The sequence below is a fragment of the Chlamydotis macqueenii genome, chromosome 4 (genome assembly GCF_036417535.1).
Source record: "Chlamydotis macqueenii isolate bChlMac1 chromosome 4, bChlMac1.mat, whole genome shotgun sequence".
Taxonomy (NCBI): domain Eukaryota; kingdom Metazoa; phylum Chordata; class Aves; order Otidiformes; family Otididae; genus Chlamydotis; species Chlamydotis macqueenii.
Genome location: NC_141559.1, coordinates 84,590,147 through 84,606,908, shown reverse-complemented (window position 1 = coordinate 84,606,908; position 16,762 = coordinate 84,590,147). Strand labels below are relative to the sequence as shown.

General features: G+C 49.2%; 1 long non-coding RNA gene across 2 annotated transcripts; it reads right to left on the bottom strand.

The window, feature by feature from the left end:
• Positions 1-4,673: 4,673 nt before the first annotated feature.
• Positions 4,674-16,762, bottom strand: LOC147601095 (uncharacterized). Of its 2 annotated transcripts, XR_015258443.1 has the most exons (6): positions 16,652-16,762; positions 9,105-9,174; positions 8,684-8,806; positions 6,877-6,940; positions 5,920-5,994; positions 4,674-5,446 (listed from the first exon to the last, which is right to left on the bottom strand). It is a non-coding gene; the product is annotated as an uncharacterized LOC147601095 (long non-coding RNA). The 2 variants fall into 2 exon arrangements; XR_015258444.1 differs by lacking the exon at positions 5,920-5,994.

The window sequence follows — 16,762 nt, the reverse complement described above, 5'->3', positions numbered from 1 at the left end:
ACCGCCCCCGGCCCCGGGCCCGCCCTCTCCCGGACCGCCCCCGGCCCCTCCCTGCCCTCTCCCGGACCGCCCCCGCCCCCGGCCCCGCCCCACCCTCTCCCGGACCGCCCCCGGCCCCTCCCCACCCGCCCCCGGGCCCGCCCCGCGCGCTCCCAGCCCGTATGGGATACGGCGAGGCGGGGCAGGACGGAGGGCGAGAAAAAGTAGAAAACTGAAGGGCAGAGAGAGAGAAAGGTGCAAAGAAAAGGACAGAGAGGTCAAGAGCGTAGCGACGAGGAGCCCTGCAGAGATGGAGCAAGAGAGCGCAGGGCCGCGGAGCAGGCCGGGGCGGGGGAAGGGGAGGAAGAAGAAAGGAGCGATGGTGACAGGGCGCACACAGACAAGGGACGGGCAGGGAACAGGACAAAGGGCGTGAGCAATAAAGAAAGGGTCATCTCTGTTCGAAGAGACCAAGAAGGAAAAATAAAACAAACAGCACCGGGCTGGAGGAAGACAGAAGAGAGAAAAGGGCCAGGGAGCAGGAGAGAGGGGCAGAGAAAGGGAATTAAGGGAGAGCCAGCTAGACAGGGCGGTACCGCAAGAAACGAGCGGACAGGCAGCGGGACAGAAAAATAAAGACGACACGATGGGACGGGGAGCGGGACGGAGGCGCGGAAACAGGCACTCGGCTGCCGGGCGCCATGCTGTTTTCTAGCGCGTGCTGGGACGCGTAGTTTTTGCTGCCGCGCCGCCGCATTGCTTTCGGGCACGCGTGGAGCCGTGTGGTCCTTGCTACTCCCGCGGGCCCCGGTGTATTTTTGTTCCCCGTTTCGTGTGGTTTTCTGCGGGCTTTCAGGCGCCCGAATAACGATAAACCAGCTCGGACGCTGCGCATGCGGGGCGTGGCGCTCCGCCGTGCTCAGTGCTGCCGCCTGGCGAAGCAAACCCGGTACTGCAGGTGAGCCGCGCAGGCGCCGCCGTGCTGCTCGCCGCCGCCCGCCCGTAGCGGCGATGCGGTGCTGCGGTGCGGTGCCGCCGCGCTCGTTGCTGCCTCCCGGTAAGGAAACGCCGCTGCCGCCCCACGTGCGCGCTGCCGGCGGGCGCTCGGCGCGCAAAGCGCGGAACTGCAGCGCCGGCCCCGCACAGGGACAGAGCAGCCGGCAGGGCGGTGTGCGGGGGGCGCTGCCCGGGGGCGGGTGGGGGCCAGGCCAGCAGTGAGGTGAGGGAGCCCCTTTGGCCGGTGCGGGGCTGTCTCCTGCCCGCCGGCCGCCTGGGGCTGGCGGGACGGGGAGCCTGCAACACCCAAGACGTAGTAGGCTGGAGGGGCCAATGTGTCAGGTGAGCAGCTCCCTTCCTTTGGCTGCCTAATTTGCTTCCTTAAAACAATCACTTCAACACTCACTTCCTTTATTTCAGACCTCTCTCCCCTTCTCCAGCCCTGCAAGCCACTGTCAGCTGCCAACACATCTGGAATACAGCTCTGGGAGAAATCCAGCTGTCATCTCACCTGGCTGTCGAAAGGCTTTTCTAGCTTTAACTCCTGGCTGTAGATATATGGCTGCCTTAGTCTGGAGTGTGCACCAGCCTCTTCTCATCCCAGCGCCTCGCCCTTGAGAGAGCAGCTGCCTGCAGCAGCGGCAGAACGGCTGCTGCCCCAAGCACTGAGCAGTGACTGAGCCCCGCTCCGCAGGCTGCCGGTGCAGCGTCCCCGACCTCAGCGGCCAACGCGCAGGGCCAAGCTGGCAGCCTGAGACGCAGGCACAGGGTGCAGCAGTTTCTGCTACAACCGTACTGCCTGGCCTCCCCAGGAAGAGGCAGAGAAGAAAGAGGCCTGCCGGGTGCCCTGAGAGGCAGAATTGCTGTGGATTGTGCCAAGGCTGTTTCGCTCTGTGTCTTTGTCAGAGTTACTTCCCAGAGGCTGGGAGACTGGTAGATTTCCACAGCACGAGTACTGCTGCTTGCGGAGCAAAAGGCACGATGAAGCAGCAATGCGGAACAAGGATGGGTTATCACAACAGTAGGAATAACACGGAGAGCCTAAAGGATTAGCAAAGCAGAGCTTGCACGTAACCTTGTGGCAGGGTTTAACCCCAGCCAGCAACTAAGCAGCACATAACTGCTCACTTGCTCCCCCCTGCCCCAGCACAATGAAGGAGAGAATCCAAATTGTGTGAGATACTTGTGGGTTGAGATATAAGCAGTTCAATAATTAAAAAGAAACCAACAACCACCACCATTTGTAAGGAACAGAGAGGAAAAAAAAAAAAAAACAGAAGTAAACAAAACCCAAGACAGGCAAGGGATACAAATAAAAACCATTGCAAATTAGAAAGTAAAACAATTGGGATGTGAGTAGGGTACAGGGAAGTGGGTGGGGGTGGCATGTCAAGTATCTGGGTGGGGGGCAATGGGCAGCTGGTGGGGTGCAGCACCCCAGTGATCACAGGCTGAAAAGTTAAGGGAGGGTAGTGCCAAATACGGAGGGGTAGAGCAGGGGTGGAGAGAGGACTGGGGGCACAAGACAGGAGGGCAGAGGGTGCAATGGGCCAGTCACAGGCAAAAAAAACCATCACACTGGGGGACATATCACTGAAAAACATTTGGGAGGACAGAGACACACACTGAGGACAGGAGGGATGGACACAAGCAGGGGACAGACACAGACAGGTGGTGTGTGTACATAGAAAGGTGCATGCGGGGACTTGTATGGGGATGACCTACACCAGGGGGTCCACCTGAGATATTCCACAGGAAAAAACGCTCCTGGGGTAAACTACAGGATGATCCACACCAGATAATCCACAGCAACACCCCTAAACCTGACAGTGTTCCACCCCAATTTTCCCCTAAATTGGAGTGGTTCCTGGTTTTGTTTTCCCTTGTCTGTAATATAAAAAATGAGAAGTTTCATCTCTTCCAAGATATTACATTCTGGGGGTTTTCAGGGCTTTTCCAAAACATAGACATTGGGGATTTTTCCTTTTGGTTTTGGGCATGAAAATGTGAGTCTTCTTTTGCTTTCTGGCTGCACCAATCCAGGTAGATCTGGCTTTCCTGGGAGCCCCAGATCAGGTTCCCCCCCCCTCCCCCAATTGCTCTGCTTTGGGGTTTGTGCCCTCCACCCCCGCCCCACCCCTTGCAGACCCACAAGCAGAGGGTTTGGGGTATTGTTGTGCCATGACAGCAGCTCCCGCTCTGCGTGCATGGCCCCACAGGAGAAAGCTCCCATTTAGGGGAACCCACTCCAAACTGGCATGGGAAAAGGGAGACAAGAAAGGGGAAGGGGCAGCTTTGCAAAGTGCTATTGTATCTTCCATAGAGGTTACAAGAGGGGAGGGAATTTTTAAATCCTTTCCACAAGTAGGGCTTCCATTTTAAATATCTTGTATAGTAGACATTTACACAAGAATCTGTCTACACATTTTATATATATTATCTAATTACACTTATACGTAATATCTGTTCAGACCTATATTTAGACTTTTACATATTGACACTGGTATATTTTATGTCTATTTAGACTCATATAGAACATCTACTTACACTTAATATATTTATTTAGAATATATTAACTCTTATTATATGCATCTATTTTGCTATCTATTTAGACTTATGTTGACACTGCAACACCTTTTTAGACTTTTCTATTATGACTTAGATACCTACTGGCAATTACATATATTTAGACTTTGTTATCTATTAACACATACACAATCTCTCTTTAGATTACATATAACATCTACTTAGACTTACTACGTCACACAGAGTAAGTAGAGGTAGCTCTGTGCATTCAGACTTTTTTCTACTTCCAATTCCTTCCTATGTATCATCGTTTGCATTTTTTTAAGACCTTTATTTTTAAATTTATATACAAAGAGTTATTTTGGCCTTTTTCAAACTCTATATATCTCTACTTCTATTTTTTTTTAATATTGTAAAATCCTTTATATAATAGACAGGTTTTTATCTTGAAATCCTTTAATATAAAATATTATTTTTCTACATATATGAAAATGAGAAGATTTTTCTCTAGTTCAACACCTCACAGCCACATTTACAGGTTTTTGGCTTTTTTTAATCCGCTTCCATGAATTTTCAGGCACTTTTGGGCTGTGACCCTCTTTTTTTTTAGGGGGAACCCCCATGACCTCCCAATCCCACACTCACCTGCTCCTCCACTGCATCATCACTCCTCCAGTGACACTGAGGTACCCCAAATGACAGCATCACCCCCCAACCACCCTCTTTTAATTCACCCCCAGAAAGGGCACAAAGTGAGGGAAACTGCCCGGACCAGCAGCTCATAAATTTAATAATGCCATCTACATAAGTAAACTCCCCCAAAAAGGGAGCTCTACCTGGAAAATAATAGGAGGCAGCCCCCTAAAATGTTCCAGCCCCCCTGGCCTCTGCCCCACAGAGGTGGGGGGTGCCCAGGGATAATGCCACATCTCTTGCTCAGGCTCTGCTCTGCCACCTTCCCCCTCTGTCCCCATGCTGTGTCAGACTCCCCGGGGCACCAACCGCCCCCGGGCTCTCCCCAGCAGCCAGGCCTTGCTGCTGCACCCGCAGGAGACAGAGCCGGGAGCCTCCAGACACAGGGCTTGGCCCTCACTCTCCGCACGCTGAGTGACCAGCAGACAAATCTGGGCTGGGAGGGATTTACCAAGCACCACAAGACGCTGACAACCAGATGCCTGAAAAACAAAAATCCCAGATTGTATTTCAGCAAATGTAAAAAATAGCACAGAAGAAAGAGGAATTCAGTCTGAACAAGGGATAGGACAGTAGGCTGAGCTAAAGGAGGTGCCCTGGTTTCAGCAGGGATGGAGTTAATTTTTGTCTCAGTAGCCAGTGTGTTTTGGATTTCATATGTGAACAATGTAGATAGATTTAGGTTAGATATTAGGGAAAAATTTTTTACACTCAGGGTTGTAGAACACTGGCCCAGTTTGCCCAGAGAGGTGGTGGATGCCCCATCCCTGGAAACATTCCAGGCCAGGTTGGCCGGGGCTCTGAGCAACCTGATCTGGTTGGAGATGTCCCTGCTCCTGGCAGGGGGGTTGGACTGGGTGGTCTTTAAAGGTCCCTTCCAACCCAAACCATTCTATGATTCTAAAAACACTCTGATGATAAGAGTTGTTGTTAATGAAACCAAGGACACGGTCTGGTTTTCCAAGTCTTGTTAACGTCTCATTAACGTGCAGATGCAGGAAGCTAGGTGAAAGACAGACAGAATTATATGACCCAAACTGGCCAAAGAGAGTATTCCATGCCATAAATGTCATGCTCAGTATGTAAGTGGGAGTTGCCCCTGGGAGGGGGCATCCATTTGAGCATCCTTGGCATCCATATGCCACCTTTTCTTCCTCTTGCTTGCTGGCATCGTTTCCTCTACCTTGCTGGCTCACTCTCCCTCCTTTGCTTGCTGCTCGGTGTCACTTCTGTGATCACTGCTCAGGATGGGCTGTGTCAGTCATTCGGACATCAAGTGGTGAGAAATTGTACATTGTTCATTTTGTATATTTTGTATATATTAATATCCTCATATTCTGTTATTTTTGTAGTTTTCCTTTGCTATTTTAGTAAACCGTTTTTATCTCAACCCACGAGTTTTCCTTTCTTCCCAATTTCTCTCCCCCATCCTGCTGGGTAGGGGGAGGGTGAGCGAGAAACCGTGAAGAGGGCTAAACTACCACAGGAGGATTCTAGGTAAATGAGTCAGCTTGAAATACAGCACATCCTTTAAAAGCTAGAACCACCTGAACACTTAAAATTAGTATTAAGACTAATTGAGATGGTTTTGAACATACTCTCAGTATAAAAGTAAACACTCTTGCTTGTGTTGGAAAATGTCTTCTCCTTCCTTACATCACCACTGCAGGGGAGCCTCACCTCTGCGAGGCTGCGGGACAAGGGCGTACCATAATCAGAACATACGCTTACGGATCCACCGCAACAGCTACGGTCCTCGCACTGCTGCTGCTGCACCTCTTGTCTGCTTGGTCAATAAAGCTGGAAGTAAAGCGTAAAACGCTAAGGAGTTAAAACTAAAGAACACATCTCAGTAATTCACTTTATGCTGTCAAGGTGTGTTTATGTCCACATAAATCAAATAAAAATGTTTATACTATCAAAAGTATGTGATGTTCCTTTTGCATGAATTTAACCTGCATAGCAGTGAACTGATACCATCAAATTATCTGTCTCCAAAATACAGTTATAACTTGACTAGGGTTTTTTTTTCACGCTACGTTATTAGAGGGACATCTGGCCGGCTGCACTGCCCGAGCGGTGCTACTGAACCGCCAGGGAAACGCGCTATCGAAAGCGTGACAGAATAAGTACTGCAGAGCACTCCATCAAAATATTGGAAAAAAACCCATACTGTTTAGTTGCCTCTCCTTTTAAAGGCTTTGAAGAAATACTCAACTGTTTAAATACACCTATTAGGTTGTACTCTACAGCTATTTGGTAGTTACAGCTTTAATAATGTAAGTCACTTTGTAAATCATACTATTTTAACTTTTTAATAATTTTCATTTATGATAGAAAACTCAGCAAGATAAAAGATGCCTGTATGGTTTTACTTTAAAAAAACAACAATAAAAAAAAAACCCACAACAAAAAAAAAACCCACAAAACACAAAAACCCACCAAATCCCCAGTTCTGCAATACAGAAGGCTACCAAAAAGGAGAGTGAAAAGTCTTGCTGCTGATGACTTCTACTGCCAAGTACATCCTCTCTGAAGATCTGCTCTGATGGCGAGTTTTTCATAAAATGCAAATTCTTTGCATGAGAAAGATACCCATTCTGGAAAATCTTTTTCCAATTCAAGTCAAACATTACACACCGTAGGTTAAGGAAAAAGGACATCATGGAAGCAATAACTCACCAAATCCCCATCGGGACTCACTGTTGTCACTTGTTACGAGGCTGCTACTGCTCCTTGAGAAATCCTGGAAAAACACGTGTAAGCAACATCCATTTATCCTGTTTTGTCCATGTCTCCTCTTTGACCTTGATTGCTTTCAGTATAGATGCTAGTATCTCAGTGAAGTTTTTGACCACTACTATGAGTGTCCCGGTTTCAGCAGGGATGAAGTTAATTTTCCTCTCAGTAGCCGGTGTGTTTTGGATTTCGTGTGTGAAAAACGTTGATAAAAACACTCTGATGATAAGAGTTGTTGTTAATGAAACCAAAGACACTGTCTGGTTTTCCAGGTCTCGTTAAAGTCTCGTTGATGTGCAGATGCGAGAAGCTGGGCAAAAGACAGACAGAATAATTGACCCAAATTGGCCAAAGAGAGTATTCTATGCCATAAATGTCATGCTCAGTATGTAAGTGGGGGTTGCCCATGGGAGGGGGCATCCATTCCATTTGGGCACCCTTGGCATCCTTTTCTTCACTCTTGCTTGCTGGCATCGTTCCTTCTACCTTGCTATCTTGCTCTCGCCCCTTTGCTTGCTGTTCGATGTCATTTCCTTGATCGCTGCTCAGGACGGGCTGCATCCAGACATCGGGTGGTGAGAAATCGTACATTGTTCATTTTGTATATTTTGTATATATTAATATCCTTATATTCTGTTATCTTTTTAGTTTTTAGTTTTTTTAGTAAACTGTTTTTATCTCAACCCACAAGTTTTCCTTTCTTCCCAATTTCTCTCCCCCATCCCACTGGGTAGGGGGAGGGTGAATGAGAAACTGTGTGGTGATCCGGGCTAAACCACCACAATGAGATACTGGAAAAACTTACTGACTGGAAAAACAAAGCTTTTATCATGAAAGCAAAGTCTGTTTCTTCTTACCTCTTACAAACAGTTCATTTCCTCTTTTAATACAAAGTTACTTTCACAGGATCATTTAGTATAAGCACTCAAAACCAGAAGATTATGCTTCCAGAATGAGAAAACAAACAGAGGGAAGTCAGGTTTCCACGGGCATAACACGTTTCAATGTACACCTTATTTTTTTAGTGTTTGTGTTAAAACATTTCATAGGAAAACTATAGGAGCAGAGTTGGCACATTGCTAATGTTAGCTTTAAAGTTCATACTACAAGTCCCTTAGGAAAAATGGAGACATTTGCACAGGAAAGCAGCAGACAGAGAAAAGGGTCTGCATTCATAACCCTTACAGAGAACAGGCATTCTCCTTCCGTTCCTAAAGCCATTCGTTAGGTCAAAATATCACACTGCTACTGTGGCAACATTCAGAGTAAGGAACAAGAGCCCTGCCACAGGACATTTATATGGCAGGACACAGAAACACAGGGACATGTTTTACTGCACACAACCCTGAATTCCCTGAAAATTTATGTTTACCAAACCAGCCATTTGGAACGTATTGCCAAACATGTATTTGACATACACAAGTTTTGGGTAACTTGTTATTTGCTTTCTGTTACAGTTGTTCTTCCTTCAGAAGTTCTACTTGTAACCAAGTTGCTTCCTACTGGTTCAAGCATTGACCTCCTATTACCAGCACATTTACACAGGCATCTAACTTAATTGCTCTTCTAAAATAACCCAAATGAAAATTATAGCCATAAGAGAGGAGTGAAAGAAAAGAAATGGAGAGGTCAGGGAGCAAGAGAGCTCTGCGGGCTAGCACCAGTCAACAGTGAACTCTTTAAAAAAGAAAAAAAAAAAAACACACAGATAAAAATCAAACAACAACAAAACAAAACCATGACATTTTACCTTTTTTTCTTTTGAAGCTCATCCCCGTGTCAGCACATTGTCTTGTCAGAGCATGGAGTCCAAATTACCTGTACCCCAATGACATTTACACATGATGAATACGCATTCAGAAACAGTCCCAACCTGTAAGATTGGTGCCATTTTTATGGTTTTAAGAACCCTAACTCAATTTAACCAACTTAGGCATTTCTGAGGAAAGTAATTAACTTTAATATGTAGCCTTTCCTTGAGTAAAAAAAAAAGATGAATCAGCTCCCAATCACAAGGGAGCAGTGGGCAAGTTAATGAAAACAACGATCGACAGCAGTAACATTAGGTCAAATTTGACTTTAATTCTGATCACATACTTAAGCAGCTCTCCAAGTCTATACCTCAATCCTACAAATGATTAGTCCTTTTTTGGAAGGACAAACTTTCTTACCTAGAAGTCCTAGATTAAAAGCTCAGAACAGAACTGGATTGAGCCCATGGGACAACAGGTCATCAATGCTCTAATGAAAAAAAAGGAATAAAAATTAAGGTTAAACATGACTTCCCATAATGTTTCAGTCATTACATTTCTACTGCCATCCAGGTGCTCAAAATTTAACTGTACTGGCACAAGATATTACTAAAAATTGAGTTATGCTTGTAAATAGAAAAGTCCATTTCCAACTTGCCCGTAAAATCAGTATGAACAAACAGAAGATAAACACTTGACCCTAAAGAAGGTAACAGTAGCTTTAGGAAAACACAACTGCCGAGGGACCAACTCAGGAACGAGACACCCTCTGTTAACTGCCAGTTTTCATCAGTTTTTCTGCACTGGCAACAAATTTGCCTTTTCGTCTGTGTTTGATGTGGAATCTGTAGTGTCCTTAAACATAAATGTTTCTCCCCACTCCTCGAGCCCCATACGTGCGACTACCTAGGCAGCAAGCAGAATCAACCACATAGGATTTTTTCACAATGCAGAAGGTGACACTGGGAAAAGAGGAAATCAAAATTAATCCTGTTTGTCACACCTGGCCAACGGCAAAAACAGCGGAGGATTCTGCCAGATGGGTCAAGCGAGGCCAGACCATGTACCCTGGGGGCTCTGACCGGCCAGTTTCTCTCCCCTTCGCCAGGTACCAGGTGGACACCAATGCTTCCTGCTGCCGCCTCGCCCATGTCCCCTCGCAGCAGGGCTGCCCCATGAGACCCAGGGGACCCCCACCTCACTTCTGCACTTGGGAACAGGAGAAACCATCCACGCAAATAGAGACAAGTAGCATGGATTTAGTCCCCAAGGAAAGAGGCCGGGCTCTCGCTGGCAGAAGGACGACTCACCTCCCTGCTGCTTGCAGCTGCTTGCTGGGGCCAGCCCTGCTTGCGCCTGGCCGCTCTTCTGCCCTGCTGGGAGCACAGTCCAGCAGATGGATGTTCCAGGAAATAGACGCTTCAGCTAATTGCAGCTCCTGCTCATTACAGCTGCAATTAATTTTGGCTCTGGCTCATGCATGCTCTCAACAGTGGACACTGTCTCATTCCAGCTCCCGCTTGCTACAGTTCTGTCTAACTGAAGCCGCAGCTCTGCACTGAAGCTCCAGATTTTTTTCCATCTTCTTCTGCTTACAAGGTCCAGTTATTTGCAACAGTCTGGGTTTTCGACAAGATCATAAATCAATCGCTGCCAAAACGTCAGTATCACTATTAAACATCATAGCTGTACATCGTATAAATATTGATTAGTTAATTAGTTGGTACATTTAATTACCTAATAACTATTCTAAGCAGCATGCAAAGAAAAGCTGGACCCGAAGACAGCATACGGGGTCTGGAAAGTGCCTTTCCACTCAGAAACCACCTTGGAGGTCGAGTTCGGCTGGGTGCATGCAGGCCTCCAGAACTCTGAGGTCCGACGCGACCAGACCCCCACCTCTGGGGAGGATCCACGCACCCCGCCCACCTGCTTTCCCCCACTGCCCCCAGTGCCCTCCCAACCCCCTTGCAAAACCAGACCAACTGACTTCTGATTTTGGCCCCCAAAACCAGCCCACTTAGTGCCCACGTGTGAGCCCTGCTGCTGAGCCTGTTCTCAAGCCCCAACAATGCAGCACTTTTGACCTCTGTTCCTCAGCCCAAAGTAATACGACTTAGTCCCCTCTGTCAGGTCCCGAAAACACACAATGCCATCTGTCTCTGAGCCCCAAAGTCACCCACATGAGCCTCTTTTCAAGCCCCAGGAACACAAAACCTGGTCTCCATTTTCAGGCCCCAAACCAGCTCACCCTGCCTGCTTTCTGTCCCCATCTGTGATGCCGAGGGGTGCAGGCACCCCACCGCCCTGCACCCTCAGGGCCCCACGTGCAGACTGGGGAGCGCTCTGGAGCTGCGGAGGGGCCGGCCCCACGGCTCTGCGGGGGGCCCAGCACAGGCGGGGCATCGCTTCCTTATCGCCGTTCCAACCCTTATTTCTCCGGCCCCACCAGTACCGCCGGGCCCGCACCTCAAATCCCCCACGCCGAAGCACCCCCGCGGGGAGCCAGGCCCAGCTCCCCGCCCCCCGGGAACCCCCGGCGGCAGCCCGGGCCCTTCCCCGTCCGGGCGGGCACCGGGACGCGCCCGCCGCCGCAGGAGCCCCCCGAGCCGCCGCTGCCCGACCCGCGCCTAGAGCGGCAGAGGCTGCCCGGCCCCCGCGAGGAGCAGCCGAGAGCCGGATGGGGCCGCCCCCGCTCCCCCCGGCCGGACACGGGCTTGGCCCCAGAACGCCCGGCAAATCCCGGGGCAGCGCCCTTCTGCCCTTGCCCCGCCCCTCGCCGCTACCGAGCGAGCGGCGCTCTCGCGGCGGAGGTGCCCCTCACTCTGCGCATCAATTTTCAACTACGGCAAAACTTCCCATCCGTATTATTGTCACTAAAGGCTGCCTGCTTGTCTAACCGTTCTATTAGAAAGTCCAGATCTGACAGGAACTTCAGCACTTAGAATCATAGAATGGTTTGGGTTGGAAGGGACCTTCAAAGGCCACCCAGTCCAATCCCCCTGCAAGGAGCAGGGACATCCCCAACCAGATCAGGTTGCTCAGAGCCTCATCCAGCCTGGCCTTGAACATTTCCAGGGATGGGGCATCCACCACCTCTCTGGGCAACCTGTTCCAGTGTTCTACAACCCTCATTGTAAAAAATTTTTTCCTAATATCTAATCTAAATCTACCCCCCTCTATTTTAAAACCATTACTCCTTGTCCTATCACAACAGGCCCTACTGAACAGTCTCTCCCCATCTTTCTTGTACGCCCCCTTGAGGTACTGGAAGACTGCTATCAGGTCTCCCTGGAGCCTCCTCTTTTCCAGGCTCAACAGCCCCACCTCTCTCAGTCTGTCCTCATAGGAGAGGTGCTCCAGCCCTCTGGTCATCTTCGTGGCCCTCCTCTGGACCTACTCCAACTGGTCCATGTCCTTCTTATGTTGGGGGCTCCAGAACTGGACACAATACTCCAGGTGGGGTCTCACCAGGGCAGAGTAGAAGGGGAGAATCACCTCCTTCGACCTGCTGGCCATGCTTCTCTTGATGCAGCCCAGGATGCGGTTGGCCTTCTGGGCCGCAAGGGCGCATTGCCTGCTCATGTTGAGCTTCTCCTCCTCAGCACTCCCTCTCCTGCTCTCAGTCCATTCCCCGCCCAGCCTGTATTTGTGCTTGGGATTGCCATGACCCAGATGCAGGACCTTGCACTTGGCCTGGTTGAACTTCATGAGCTTTGCATGGGCCCACCTCTCCAGCCTGTCAAGGTCCCTCTGGATGGCATCCCTCCCTTCCAGCGTGTCGACGGCACCACACAACTCGGTGTCGTCGGCAAACTTGCTGAGGGTGCACTCTATCCCACTGTCCATGTCGCCTACAAAGATGCTGAACAGGGCCAGGCCCAACACAGACCCTTGAGGGACGCCACTCGTGACCAGTCTCCACTTGGACATCAAGCCATTAACCACCACTCTCTGAGTGCGGCCATCCAGCCAATTCCTTATCCACCAAGTGGTCCATCCATCAAACCCATGCCTCTCCAGTTTAGAGAGAAGGATGTCATGCGGGACAGTGTCAAATGCCTTGCACAAGTCCAGGTAGATGATATCCGTTGCTCGTCCCTTGTCCACCGATGCTGTCACCCCATCATAGAAGGCCACCAAATTGGTCAGGCACGATCTGCCCTTGGTGAAGCCATGTTGGCTGTCACCAAACACCTCCTTGCTCTCCATGTGCCTTAGCATGGTTTCCAGGAGAATCTGCTCCATGACCTTGCCAGGCACAGAGGTGAGGCTGAAACTACACGCTTGAGCCCCCAGAGAACCCAGTGCTTGTCAGCTCTCCTCCTGGCAGTCCGCTGCACCTGCCAATTTTATTGACAGTGGATAGGATTTTAAGGACTGGATTAGAAAATTAGCTCCGTCTATATTTACAAAAGTTGCTACCTTGTGTAAACAGCTTAAGAGCATGCTTCGATCCTAGCATATACAAGGCAACTCATGCCTTAGGGCAGACACAATTAATAGTCACTTTACGCATAACTATGCACTGTCTATCTGTGGCTTTGCTGAATGGCTGCATATGGTATTTACTTTTTTAAATTAAAAAAAAAGAGGATACTGAGAAAATTTGATATGGATTTAAAATTAAGACCAGCACTACTGAAATAATCTTTAGAATCAAGTATTTACCATGTATGAGCAATACCTTGAAGAGCAGTGCCCTCTCCAGCTGAGTGCTGCAATACTAAGACATGACCACATCTATTCTTTACAAGAATAAAACCAGCTCATTCAACCTCTCCTGGCACGATTTTCAAATCAAGATTTTCATAGTTTGTCTGGACTAGGTAGTAATGACTAGATTGGTCTTTACTTTTCTCCGGTTGAGGTTTCCCACACAAGAGACCACTACTCCAGGCAAATTACTGTGCAAGCAGAACTGAGAACAGAAGCATGACTTCTTGTGCCTTACAAGGCATATTGTTTTGAAACGTCACGTGGGCTTTTTTTTTTTTTTCCTTCTAACAGCACAGGAAAGTTGACTCATCTTAGCCTGTGACCCACTAAAACCCTGAACGTTTACTCCAAGCAGATAAAAAAAATTATCTTCCTATTAAACATCATAAACAGACAAAAAAACCCGTAGAGATAAAAACAAGCATCACTATTTCATAAGGAAACTTGAGGTTACTCAGCAAATTCCTAAGAGCTGAAATCCTTCTTTGGAGCTGCTTTATGATCTTTTCAAGTCCTCCTGCCAGCCCAGGACCACTGGGAACAGAACAAAGCACCTTCTGAGTTTAATTTTTCAGTTTCTTCTCCTTCACAGCAGTATCAATAATAGAGGACAGGAGAAAACAAAACAGTTGTGCCAAAGTACAGAAATGCACACCTGACAACCACAGACCTTGGGAAATCAAAATAAGAACACTCCCATCCTTTCCTTTCAACCTGTGCTTTTGCAGCTGGCTGTCAGCTTCACCAACCCAGCCTGCCTTTGCTCCGTGGCATTTCCCCCCTCATTTCATGCCAGGCATGCCATCTCCTTATATATTCTTATAGCATCCCTTACTATCCCTTGATCAGGCTCCTGGTGAGGTCTGTTCCACGCCTCTTGTGGGTGCAGAAGGCCACAGCACAGGAGGTACCTGCCCTTTCTGTTAAGGAAGATCTTTCCCCTCAAGTCTGTTTTTTTTGCCTTACCTGTGCCCTATTTTAATAAGCATTATGAAGATACTGATATCTAAGGCAATCCAGCTGTTACAGCTGTCTCACAGCAGCTGTCAGTCTACCTCACAAGTGGAGGAAAACATGTTCTAGCTGAACCTCAGGTGACATGGCTTAAGCTAATCCCTTTTACCATGCCACTGGAAGGTGCCTCAATCATGTACAATGACCAGACAACAGTAAACAAGGGAGGAAGCTTTAGTACTTTGCAGAATAATACATAACATGTAATCATATACATTCCTTGCAGACAGGAATCAAACAGTTTGAGGTTACAGAGCAATAACACTACTGCTCCTTTCAGCTTTCTGGAAAGATCTTTGTCTTCCCAGCAAACTTTGCTTTTCACTTGATGGCTAGCCTGACGAATCAGTGATCTATAAAGATGCACTCTTTCCAGAAACACCAAACACTTTCATTTGCCCACAGTACTCCTAGAAATGGTGTTTTCTCATACAAAAGTTGTACTTGTAAAAGTCTAAAGCTCATCCAGAGCCTCCTGACATCAATCTTTGGAGGAGACTAATAATTTAAAAAATTTAGCTCCAGACCTACAGCAGATGTAAATCATCCAAGTAAAACACTATTAAAAAAAAAATCTGAAAATACGTATTACAAGGATCAAATTTATGCTTGCTGCATCATCACTGATTTCAGGAGCTACCTGCCACTTTTACTGAAGTGGAAAGATCTTGTCAAGTGAAATACTTAGTCAAATGAAGACACCGAGGCTTTCCTGAGGTAATACCACACTTAAAAGTCCATTTTCTTCCTCTTTGCCCTTTGTCAAAGTTTGCTTTTGAAACAGAACTATTTGTCAGAGACCCGAGATCTGCATCACAGATAGCACAGCTCTTCTCTCGGCTCGAAGTAAAGGCAAACAAAAATAAAGACCCCACATTTGAAATAATAAAAGGTCTGGTACCTGATGTGTGAATCGGGAGCGCAGCCATACTAGTTATGAGTGGCTCCAAGCCATACTTAAATTTATCTTGTTCCTCTTCATAGTTTTGAAAATAGCAAATAGCCCAAATGGGCAACAGCAAGATTTGTAGCAAAGAAAAACTGCAAGTCTTTATTTAGAAGGCCTAGTGCTGATTTTCAGCAAGGTTCCTACAAGCAGACACCACTCAGCACAGACACGCTCCAGGCCACCATCCCCCGCACACTCAGAAGCCCTCAGGTGGGAGGCTTTGACAGATCAGATGCTTCTTTGTCCTTATCTCCTCCCTTCTTCTTCTGTAACTCCAGTCACTTGGCTGTCCTCCACCAAGAGAATATGTGGGTGTCTCTCAGCTCTTACAAGAGAAAGCTTCCTAGACACATAGCCTCGCTTGCTCGTGTGGTACGCAGCCATACCACGCTTTGAGTTACGCATACAGACCCCGTGGTGCCCATTGCCGGTCTGGCCTGCTGCAGACTATGAAGAGGGATCCTTCCTCACACGGAGAGGCAGGCTCTCTCTCACCTGCAGTGGGAGGCAGCTGCCAGCCAGTCAGCCTTCAGTTTCTTCTTTACCTTTCTCTGGTCTCTCCAGCTTCAGCCGCAGCAGCTCCTCTCCACAGCCAGTGAGTGCTCTGTCTGTCCCTCCTCACCCCCACGCCATGAGGAGAGTGAGGCCAGGCAGAGACAGCGCACACAAGCCTGAGGCGGGGGCAGTCGACGGCACCCCCAGGGGAGGAACGGACAGCCGCGTCCTCAGCAGGGACTCTGGGAGCGCAGCAACCGTTACTACCCTAGATCACCCCTGTCTGGAACCCCTCATTCCACAGGGGCTTCTGGCCTGCATGATAGGGCTCAGGGGCTGCCCGGAGGCAACAGGACAGGCTTCAGGGGAGGCACTGGAGCAGGGGACAGCCGCACGGGGCGAGCAGGGCCGAAGGAAGCCTCGGGGGAGCTCTGGCGAGCGGAGGAGGCCCCCGGCGTCTGCGCCCGGGAGCAGCCTCGCTCCTCCTTCCCCTCTTCCCTTCTCTCAGCTCTCGGGTAACTCCCCGGGGCTGCCCTCACCCGGCTCGCCTCCAGTGGACCGGGACCCTGCCGCGGCGGGTGGTTTGAAGCTTCCCCTCCCGCCACCCCCAGGCGGCCGGCGGGCAGGAGACAGCCCCGCACCCGCCCGGCACAGCGCCCTGCCGCGGCAGTGGTGGAGGAGGCGGCGGCGCTGCTCTGTCCCTGTGCGGGGCCGGCGCTGCAGTTCCGCGCTTTGCGTGCCGAGCGCCCGCCGGCACCGCGCACGTGGGGCGGCAGCGGCGTTTCCTTACCGGGAGGCAGCAACGAGCGCGGCGGCACCGCATCGCGGCGCCACATAGCCGGGACCGGCGATCGGCGGCATGGATCACAACAGCACCTCTGCGCATGCGTGACTCCCCACC